Below are 11,400 nucleotides of genomic sequence, written 5' to 3'. Positions count from 1 at the left end.
ATCTGTGGAATTCTCTGCCCAAGGAAGCAGTTGAGGCTAGCTCATTGAATGTATTCAAGTCACAGATAGATTTTTAACCAATAAGGGAAGTAAGGGTTACGGGGAGCGGGCGGGTAAGTGGAGCTGAGTCCACGGCCAGATCAGCCATGATCTTGTTAAATGGCGGAGCAGGCTCGAGGGGCTAGATGGCCTACTCCTGTTCCTAATTCTTATGTTCTTATGTTTATGTAAGCCCGGCAAATTGCACAGTTTGGGTTGGCATCGTGGTCTTTGAAAAGTGCCTGCGCTGTGTGACCCGTGTACTCATGTCACCCTGCCTTTTCTGCCCCCTCCCTTACTGCTAACCAAACATCTGCTCTGTTATGTTTTGCAGATGTTGTGCATCAGGACGAGACAGAAGCTGAAGCAGAAGTAGAAGCAGAGCATGATCAAGAAGCCGTCAGTCCAGATATTCTTCTTCAACATCAGGACGAGGATGAGCTGGAGAATGAAGGTTAGCAGGAAGACCCCAATACTGAGATGATTACATTGGAATTAGAGCCAGCAAACCCCCTTTGCTGAGCGATACAACCGACACAACATTTCATGGGGTACAGTCTGAGGCTGCGGGTTCCAGTGGGTTGCAGCAAGCCACACCTGGGAGTCGGCCGAGGAGGGTGGGAAGGAGAGCTCAACCTGAAATGCAGGATGCAGGGGACATATGACAGCTCATGGGAATGAGTGGGGAGAGTATTGAGCTAACAAGATCGCTCCTGGACACCATGGGTGGGGTGAGGGTAGAATTAGCGAGACTGTCGGTCGAAGTAGCAACACTGTTTGGAGGAATGGGAGCAGTGTCGGGACAGATGAGGGAGGGAATGTCAGAGATTAGGAAGGGAATGTCGGAGGCAGCTGATGCAGTGTTGGGACAGATTAGGGAGGGAATGTGGGAGATAGCTGCTGCAATAAGTGGACACACCCAGGCTGTCATTGCCCAACAGCAATTGGCAGCATCAACTGCTGACACTCACTTTCCAATCCCCAGACCAACCTCAGGTAGTGTGCCACGGGTTGATCCACAGGCTGAAGAAAAGTCCGAAGAGGAACCTGGGCCTTCCACAATGCTGTCTGCTAGGTCTGTCCCTGTCCAACCCCACCAACAACAAATACGCCTTTACGCAGAAAACAAAGATCTTTGGGGTCGGGGGGAGGAAGCAGAAATCATGGGTAACAGAAGTAGAGGCAACAACAGGGGCAAGAGGGGCGCACAGTGCTAAGGTTTTTGAATAAGGGGGAGGAGAGATGGCTGCAGCTAGAGTTTGTTTGTTTGTTGCTGCTACTTCTTGTTTTCTTCATTGAAAAGTTTAACGTTTGATACAAACATTTTTATTAAAGTTAAGTACAACTGTAGAAATGTTTAATAAACCTAATTATTTTAAAAATAATCCTGCACATTATTTTTTGAATTAAAGCAATATAAACCAATACAACATTCCGTACATATGATGTACATTATTTTTTCACACTAACAGGTGCAAATAGTCAACACTGTTGGGCTGTTTAGCCTTCAGGCAGCAAAAGCGATCATGGATTAGCTGCTGACACAAGTCTCTGGCTATGGCTATAGGTACATGAGGCCGCCACCTCCTCCGTTGTCATCCTGCGGGTTGAGGTGGTGGCATGGGTTCATCCTCCTCCCGCCCCCCCATCTCCCCTCAGAAGGATCTTCAATGTCCAGTACCTGTCCCCTCATGATGGGCAAGTTATGCAGCATACAACAATGAACTGACCGATGTGGTGAGGGGTGTATTGCAGGTAGCCTCCAGAGTGGTCCAGGCATCGGAAGTGCTGCTTCAGAATGCCAATTGTCTGCTCTATGATGCGCCATGTCATTATGTGTGACATGTTGTACCGACGCTCTAGCTCAGTGCGGAGATTGCGTAGGGGGTATCATAAGCCAGGTGGCGAGCCCGTACCCTTTGTCCCCGAGCAATCAGTTGTGCCCTACTGGCAGCTCATGAAACATTGCAGATATAATGTAGGATGAAAGCATCATAGAAACATAGAAAATAGGTGCAGGAGCAGGCCATTCGGCCCTTCGAGACTGCACCACCATTCAATATGATCATGGCTGATCATGCAACTTCCGTACCCCACTCCTGCCTTCTCTCCATACCCCCTGATCCCTTTTACCGTAATGGCCACATCTAACTCCCTTTTGAATATATCCAACGACTGGACTCAACAACTTTCTGTGGTAGAGAATTCCATAGGTTCACAATTCTCTGGGTGAAAAAGTTTCTCCTCATCTCGGTCCTATATGGCTTACCCCTTATCCTTAGACTGTGACACCTGGTTCTGGACTTCCCTAACATTGGGAACATTCTTCCTGCATCTAACCTGTCCAATCCCGTCAGAATTTTATATGCTTCTATGAGATCCCCTCTCATTCATCTAAATTCCAGTGAATATCAGCCTAGTTGATCCAGTCCTTCGTCATATGTCAGTCCTGCCATCTGGGAGTCAGTCTGGTGAACCTTCGCTGCACTCCCTCAATAGCAAAAATGTCCTTCCTCAGATTAGGAGACCAAAACTGCACACAATACTCAAGGTGTGGTCTCACCAAGGCCATGTACAACTGCAGCAAGACCTCACTGCTCCTATACTCAAATCCTTATGCCATGAAGGTCAACATGCCATTTGTTTTCTTAACTGCCTGCTGCACCTGAATGCCTACTTTCAATGACTGATGTACCATGACACCCAGGTCTCGTTGCACCTCTCCTTTTACTAATCTGTCACCATTCAGATAATAATACGCCTTCCTGTTTTTGCCACCAAAGTGGATAACCTCACACTTATCCACATTATACTGCATCTGCCATGCATTTGCCCACTCACCTAACCTGTCCAAGTCACCCTGCAACCTCTTAGCATCCTCCTCACAGGTCACACTGCCACCCAGCTTAGTGTCGTCTGCAAACTTGTAGATATTACATTCAAGGATGCTACCTGGATATTTGGCATCCACTGCCATGATCCGATGCATATCGTTGCAGACGAGCTGCACATTTAGAGAGTTGAACCCTTTCCTGTTGCAATAAATCTTGGAATCATCCAAAGGTGCTTTCAAAGCAATGTGGGTAGAGTCAATCACACTCTGTACCTTTGGGAAGCCAGCAATTCTGGAGAACCCCACAACTCTGTCTCGCATTGCCTGCATGGTCATAGGGAAACTGATGAACTGGTCCCTTTTGGCATACAGTGCAACAATCACCTGTCGAATGCAGCAATGTGTGGCGTGCTGAGAGATGTAGCATATGTCCCCAGTTGCTGCTTGATATGAGCCAGAAGGCAAGTGCTGCAGTGACCTTCACTTCCACAGGTAAAGCAGTCCTCCTGCCACTTTTTGTCTGTATATCTGCCTTGATTAGTTGGCAGATCTCAGTGATGACCTCCTTTCTAAATTGCAGCCTGCATATGCAGTCTGCCTCACTAACGTGTAGGTATGAGCGCTTGTCCCTGTAGATTCGATCAGGGTATGGCCTCCTCCCCATTAATGCCAAACGATCGGACGGTGGCATCATATTATCCGTCGCCTCTGCATGGCATGCATGTAAACCAACCTGACTACATAAGGCATAATTCTAAATTATATTATTCTTAATTTTGTTATTCTTGTTATTGTGAGACAGTATTTACTGAAGCACTCACACCTTTGCTGGGTGACGCCCTAGTAGAATAGACCACACCCTGGTCTGCACATGCGCAACAATTAGCTCTGTCTCTACGGGGATGCGACACACAGAGAGTTATGGCACTATTTATAGCTTTTGCAGGAATGTGTATGTTTGCTGCTGTGCCATCTCCGATGCACAGTTCGGAGTGCATGCCGGCAGGATCGCTCCCTTGGCCGAACAGAAACACAGATCGGCGCTGAGCTTGGAAAGAAGCCCCGGGGGGATTGAAATCCAAGCGCTGAGCTCCTGTGCTTGTATCCAGCCGAAGGAGCAATCCTGCTGCTGGCCGGCACTCCTCCGACCCATGCCTGGAGCCCCATGAGCAGAGATTCTGTGGTGTGGTGGGGTGGAGTTGCAATTTGCCCATTCTCAAAAAACATTCTGTGGGAAAAATTAACTTTCCGAGTTATTTTCCAATTTCCCTCTGCAAAAATCATCATGAATTTGTGTTTTAAATTGTCTTCTTCCCTTGCTCCAAAAACTGAGAAATATACTCAGCGCAGATTTCCTTAGGTTGACGTAGGGTTTTACTTAAGGCCACTATGTACTGTTCTGAAAAAAATTTGTGTAGGAAAAATCGGTTAAAGGGCCAAAAATGGAGGGGAAATCAGTTTTCAACCAGACCAGTGCCAAAAAAATCTACAGTACAAAAAATCCGCCGCTGACAGACGTGCTAACTTTGAGGAAATCAAGATTGCTCACAAAAAAAATCAGCAGACGCCAAAAAAATGGCACCCAATGGTGACGAAAATTCACCCCAAAATCTTGGACTTCAATCATGAAAATAATAAATATTATAATTGGATCACGGTTTCCATGTGAATCTGAATGGTGAGGTAGAACACCACGTTTAAATCTTAATTATTTTGGTATCATTACTACTTCCATTTTTCTGATTATTTAAAAATGGACTTGTTTAAATTGTCTGTGAACACTTGTGGACAGAAGCTCACAGCACAAAAACTGTGCACAAATAACACAAACTGGAAATCTCAGACATAAAGGTCAAAACATTCCCCCACTAATCTCGGTAAGGTAAAAAACTGAAAAACTTCTATCTTGTAAGAGATATTTTTGGGAAGTTGCTATAGTGGATTAAGAATTGGCTGCATTCTCGTAGGCAAAAAGCAGTTCGAAATGATTCTGGATCTGCTTGCACAGGAGTGGGTATTAAAAGTATTGTTATTTACTATCTTTAGTAATGACCTTGATGTAGTTATTTCCATGTGAATCTGAATGGTGAAGTAGAACTTCACATTTAAATCTTAATTATTTTGGCATTATTACTACTTCCATATTTCTGATTATTTAATAATGTATTTGTTTAAATTGTCCGTGAACTTTTTAAAATCTGTTTATTTGGCTCTCCCAGTAGATTACATGGCTGCTGGTGGGCAGGGGGATGTTGTGAATCATGATTCTTTAAACATCACGACTGTGTGGGGCAGGCTCAATGGACCAGCTGGTCTTTTCCTGTTCATCGTTTCATATATAAACTTTGTGTGTAAAATTTATTGCTCCTGCGATTGAGAGCCATCATTTTCAATCTTCAAGCTCAGCAGGAATCAACTCAGTGATATCAGTTACAAGATCTATTGACGAGTTGCTCTATAGGAAGTAACATATATCAATATATTTTCCTGCAGAGTTTTCTGTGCTAGGAATTTACAAATATCTGCAATGTATTATTATGGCAGGTTGCAACAGAAAGACAATTTATTTTTAATATCTTTTATAAGCAGAAGATTTTCAAAACTTAAAAAAAAACGTGGATGGGAGGAAGTACTTTTCATTGAAAATAGTTACCAACCCCCTACAAACTTATACTGTCTCTTCCACACAGCAGTTGATGTTTTTTAGTGCATTCTTTCCCTGCAAAAATAATTTGCATTTGTACCAGAACCTAGAGCCAGAATTGTGATATCAGTTAAATCTCAAATACTATTATGTGAGGCTAAAGGTTCTTAAACTCAACATAAGGTATGCCAGTGACATGTATTGATAGTTAATTGACAATTCACATTATAATAAAAACAGCATTGTGAATAGGGTGTCAAGATTAGATAGCCAATCAGAGTCCAATTGCAGGGCATTGAATCCAAAGGCTAATTGCTACTGCTTTCAATTGAAATCAGAATTGAAACTGATCTACTTTGAACTAATTTTATATCATTCAGATGATGTCTTTTTTCTCTTTTTGTAGATAGACAAAGGGTTCAAAATTCCGAGGGAGCGGTAAAAGTAGTGGCTGAAATATGGGGCGCAAGTCAGATACATCAAGAGTTACACGCTTTTTGAAATACATGCTAAAATTTGGTGGAAGAGTCCTGGCAGAAGATGCACCTACCTCCAAATAGGTGAATATATGCAAATGACAGGATAATGAGGGCAAAACCTGGTGTCCCAGAAATTCTGCTGTTTTCACCAGAATGGCATATGACCACTTTAGGCCAGAAAAGATGGATAAGTTACCTGCATGAGTGTCAAACCAGGAAGGAATTGAGTTCACAGGCTTTGACTGGCCACAATCTTTGTCTGAAATATCAGTTTTGACTGGAGTAATTAGAAAAGTATTTTCTCAGCTGTGTCATTAAGAAAGGATTCTGCAAACTGCCTTTCAGCATTTACAGCCAAGGACTTTACTTCCTATTGCCATGGCTATTTACATTGTACATTAATGATTTAGACGAGGGGGGATTAAATGTAGTATCTCCAAATTTGCAGATGACACTAAGTTGGGTGGCAGTGTGATCTGCGAGGAGGATGCTATGAGGCTGCAGAGTGACTTGGATAGTTTAGGTGAATGGGCACATGCATGGCAGATGAAGTATAATGTGGATAAATGTGAGGTTATCCACTTTGGTGGTAAAAACAGAGAGACAGACTATTATCTGAATGGTGACAGATTAGGAAAAGGGGAGGTGCAACGAGACCTGGGTGTCATGGTACATCAGTCATTGATGGTTGACATGCAGGTACACCAAGCGGTAAAGAAAGCAAATGGCATGTTGGCCTTCATAGCGAGGGGATTTGAGTACAGGGGCAGGGAGGTGTTGCTACAGTTGTACAGGGCCTTGGTGAGGCTACACCTGGAGTATTGTGTACAGTTTTGGTCTCCTAACTTGAGGAAGGACATTCTTGCTATTGAGGGAGTGCAGCGAAGGTCCACCAGACTGATTCCCAGGATGGCGGGACTGACATATCAAGAAAGACTGTATCAACTGGGCTTGTATTCACTGGAGTTCAGAAGAGAGGGGATCTCATAGAAACGTTTAAAATTCTGACAGGTTTAGACAGGTTAGATGCAGGAAGAATGTTCCCAATGTTGGGGAAGTCCAGAACCAGGGATCACAGTCTAAGAATAAGATGTAAGCCATTTAGGACCGAGATGAGGAGAAACTTCTTCACCCAGAGAGTGGTGAATCTGTGAAATTCTCTATCACAGGAAGTTGTTGAGGCCAATTCACTAAATATATTCAAAAAGGAGTTAGATGTAGTCCTTACTAATAGGGGGATCAAGGGGTATGCCGAGAAAGCAGGAATAGGATACTGAAGTTGCATGTTCAGCCATGAACTCATTGAATGGCGGTGCAGGCTCGAAGGGCCGAATGGCCTACTCCTGCACCTATTTTTTATGTGGTTCACTATGGTCTTTCCCATATTTATCCTTGTGATGGAAGCAGAACAGGAATGGAAGGAATAGGAAATAAGAGGCATGCAAGATAAGGCTATACTAAATGAGATGACCAACTAGGAGTTACCTACTTTGAACGTACGGTGAAGAAAATTGCTTGACAAATCTTATGGAATTTTTTGAGGGTATAACTAGTCGAGTGGACAAGGGAGAACAAGTGGATGTGGTGTATTTGGACTTTCAAAAGGCTTTTGACAAGGTCCCACACAAGAGATTGGTGTGCAAAATCAAAGCACATGGTATTGGGGGTAATGTACTGATGTGGATCGAGAACTGATTGCTGGTTGGCAGACAGGAAACAGAGAGTCGGGATAAATGATTCCTTTTCAGAATGGCAGGCAGTGACTAATGGAGTACCGCAGGGCTCAGTGCTGGGACCCCAGCTCTTTACAATATACATTAATGGTTTAGATGAAGGAATTGAGTGTAATATCTCCAAGTTTGCAGATGACACTAAACTGGGTGGTGGTGTGAGCTGTGAGGAGGACGATAAAAGGCTGCAGGGTGACTTGGACAGGTTAGGTGAGTGGGCAAATGCATGGCAGATGCAGTATAATGTGGATAAATGTGAGGTTATCCACTTTGGGGGCAAAAACACGAAGGCAGAATATTATCTGAATGGCGGCACATTAGGAAAGGGGGAGGTGCAACGAGACCTGGGTGTCATGGTTCATCAGTCATTGAAAGTTGGCATGCAGGTACAGCAGGCGGTAAAGAAGGCAAATGGTATGTTGGCCTTCATAGCTAGGGGATTTGAGTATAAGAGCAGGGAGGTCTTACTGCAGTTGTACAGGGCCTTGGTGAGGCTTCACCTGGAGTATTGTGTACAGTTTTGGTCTCCTAACTTGAGGAAGGACGTTCTTGCTATTGAGGGAGTGCAGCGAAGGCTCACCAGACTGATTCCCGGGATGGCGGGACTGACATATGATGAGAGACTGGATCAACTGGGCCTTTATACACTGGAGTTTAGAAGGATGAGAGGGGATCTCATAGAAACTTACAAGATTCTGATGGGACTGGACAGGTTAGATGCGGGAAGAATGTTCCCGATGATGGGGAAGTACAGAACCAGGGACACAGTCTTAGGACAAGGGGTAGGCCATTTAGGACTGAGATGAGGAGAAACTTCTTCACTCAGAGAGTTGTTAACCTGTGGAATTCCCTACCACAGAGAGTTGTTGATGCCAGTTCATTGGATATATTCAAGAGGGAGTTAGATATCTTACGGCTAAAGGGATCAAGGGGTATGGAGAGAAAGCAGGAAAGGGGTACTGAGGGAATAATCAGCCATGATCTTATTGAATGGTGGTGCAGGTTCGAAGGGCCGAATGGCCTACTCCTGCACCTATTTTCTATGTTTCTATATTTCTATGTCTTGCTGCAGTGCAGCTCAGCCAACAGTGCTAGCTGAAAACAAAAAACTATTTTATAGAAATACATTGCCGAGTGCAATCGTATTAGAACTCCACCTCCTTCACAATACTGGACACCAGAAATGAATGGAATTCCTGACATCCAGAATACCTAAGGCATTAATAAGAGGATATATACCAGATGACGTTTTCCCGTCACTAAGCTATAATTTGCATATGATATGCCTGACCGTACTCAGTGTTCATTCTCACTTCCAGTGAAAAATCCAGGAAGTGGCGATAGACCACAGGGATCTGGTGGCATCCTCATCCTAATTTATGCTTCAATATGCCCTGAAACCACCCCAAAATAAGTGAATAAAGGAAAATCTGAGTCTGTCTGTGTGAGTTCTTAGTGGTGTTGTGGAAATCGAGTGTGTCTTGGGAACTTGACGGTTTATTTCAGATGATTAACCCATCTTTTTTTAAATGATCAAGATGAAAACGATAGTCTAAATATTTTCAGGTTAACCCAGACTTAAGTTAATGGAGCTGATGTTCTTTGCGGTACTTCATTTTACAGTGAATAGATGGCGTTCCATCCAAAATATATTTTTTATTTTAGTAGGATTTGATCTGTCTGAAGTCAGATCCAGAAAAGACACACAAAATCTTTAAATGTAACAATACGCCACATTCACATATAAGCAACCAAACTCGGAACAAACCATCCCCAGGTTTGCTTTTGGTTTGGAGTCTCGATTCATACTGGCACCTCCAAAACCTGAGCTGTGTTCACTGTATGGTTAGGACCTAACATTCGAAGATGACAGGCAGGAAAAGATCAACTGGTCTATCCAGCCTGGCCCATAGAGTTGTGATGCCATAAGCATTGAAATACAAATGCTCTCTACCCCAAGTAGGACTTGTATGCAATTTTCCACCTCAATTTGATATCACTCTGGTGTTCTGATTTAGGATTTATCCAGCAATGAGGCATAAAGCAACCTTTTCCAGATCTCCAATCTGCAAAATTCCAACAGGACAAACCAACAAACAAGAACATTTTGGCTCGAATAGAACTTAATTGTCTGGGTTTGATGGGCCCTATTCCCAAGGCCACAAGTTGGATATACCTGTGATAAGGCAAATCTTTCTTTTCCAGTTACATTTTTTTGAATTGCATACATTCTGTTGAGGTTCAGTACATTACAGATTTATACAGTACTTGCTGGTGCAATTATTGAGTGTCATGCAGAGTCCTGCACAATAGTGTAGCATTATGCATCAACAGAATCAAGGTTAATGAATGCTATTATTACTAAAGTTGTAGCTTTTATGCTAACCCTGTAACTCCAAAATGGAAAAACTCAACTTCACACAATAGACTGATAGAAATGTCCCATACTGCAGGTTAGACGGTATTTCATTATTATAGATATAGGTTATATCACCAACTAGGGAGCCATTTTTATATTTATATGTAATATAAAAATAAGCCACAGAAGGTTAAGAGTGAATATAAGTACATGAAGGAGAAAGGAACACAAGGTTATGCTGACAGGGTTAGATGAAGTAGGATGGGAGGAGACCCGTGTGGAGCATAAACACCGGTGTAGACCAGTTGGGCCAATTGGCCTGTTTCTGTTCTGCAAGTTTTAGGGCTCCGATTTTCTCCACGATTGTGTGCTATTTTTTGGCATCCAAACGTTCTTTGGCGTGAAATACTCACTTTCCAACTTTCGCCAATGTTTTGATGCCGGTGCCAGGCGTCAGTTTAAACATTTTTGGCTTGATCGATATTGGCCGTCTACGATTTTTTTCAGCGCGGCACACACTGCCCAAAATCACCACAAAAAAAAAGCCCATACGTTAACTTAAGAATCAGCATGGCGCACAAGTGGACAGGAGCGAGGCAATTGAATATACAATAAAATATCTTTTTTTTCTCCACAGGTAACTCTTCTTGGAGCAAAGAAAGAAGATTTCCGGGCCGAAAGGACTGCTCCCCACCGGCTGGACCCGCTGCAATCCAGGGCCGTATGGCCCCCCCACTCTCCCTGTAACTTGTAGTTCAGGAGTGGGAGGGCCATTCGGCCTGAGATTGCAGCGGGTCCAGAAGTTGGGGAGGGGGTGGAGGGAGCGGTGGCAGCAGATCCAGCCGATGGAAGTGGGTCCAGCGGGAGTGGGGGCAGGGGGAGGGGGGAGCAGTGGCCATGGGTCCAGCTGGGGGGGAGAGGTCCTTTGTGGCCCTTTCGGCAGCAATGGGGTAGCAGTCCTTTTGGGAGAGCGGGCTTCAGCGTCTCTGGTTGCCCTGGCGACTACAGCTTTTCACGCATGCCCAGAGAGTTTTTAGCGCAGACTTGAAGCTCTTCCCCCCAGACTAACTTAGGAGAGTGTTGCACCAAATTCAAATATTTCTTTGGCGAAAGTCCTGATTTTTTTTTTTGGCGCAAACATACAAACAAAATCGTATGCCAAAAATCCAGCAAGTGGAAAATAGGGGCCAAGGTAAAGAAAAAGTGAATTTTTATTACAATCTTATCGTAGTGCTTTAGTTCTGTACACAAATGCTGGGTCATGGAGCTGAAGGAATATCAGATTTTAATGTGGAATATGCAATACAATTAAATCA

Source organism: Pristiophorus japonicus, chromosome 8 (assembly GCF_044704955.1).
Source record: "Pristiophorus japonicus isolate sPriJap1 chromosome 8, sPriJap1.hap1, whole genome shotgun sequence".
NCBI lineage: Eukaryota > Metazoa > Chordata > Chondrichthyes > Pristiophoridae > Pristiophorus > Pristiophorus japonicus.
The sequence above is the reverse complement of the archived record's forward strand: the minus strand, read 5'-3'. Positions refer to the sequence as shown.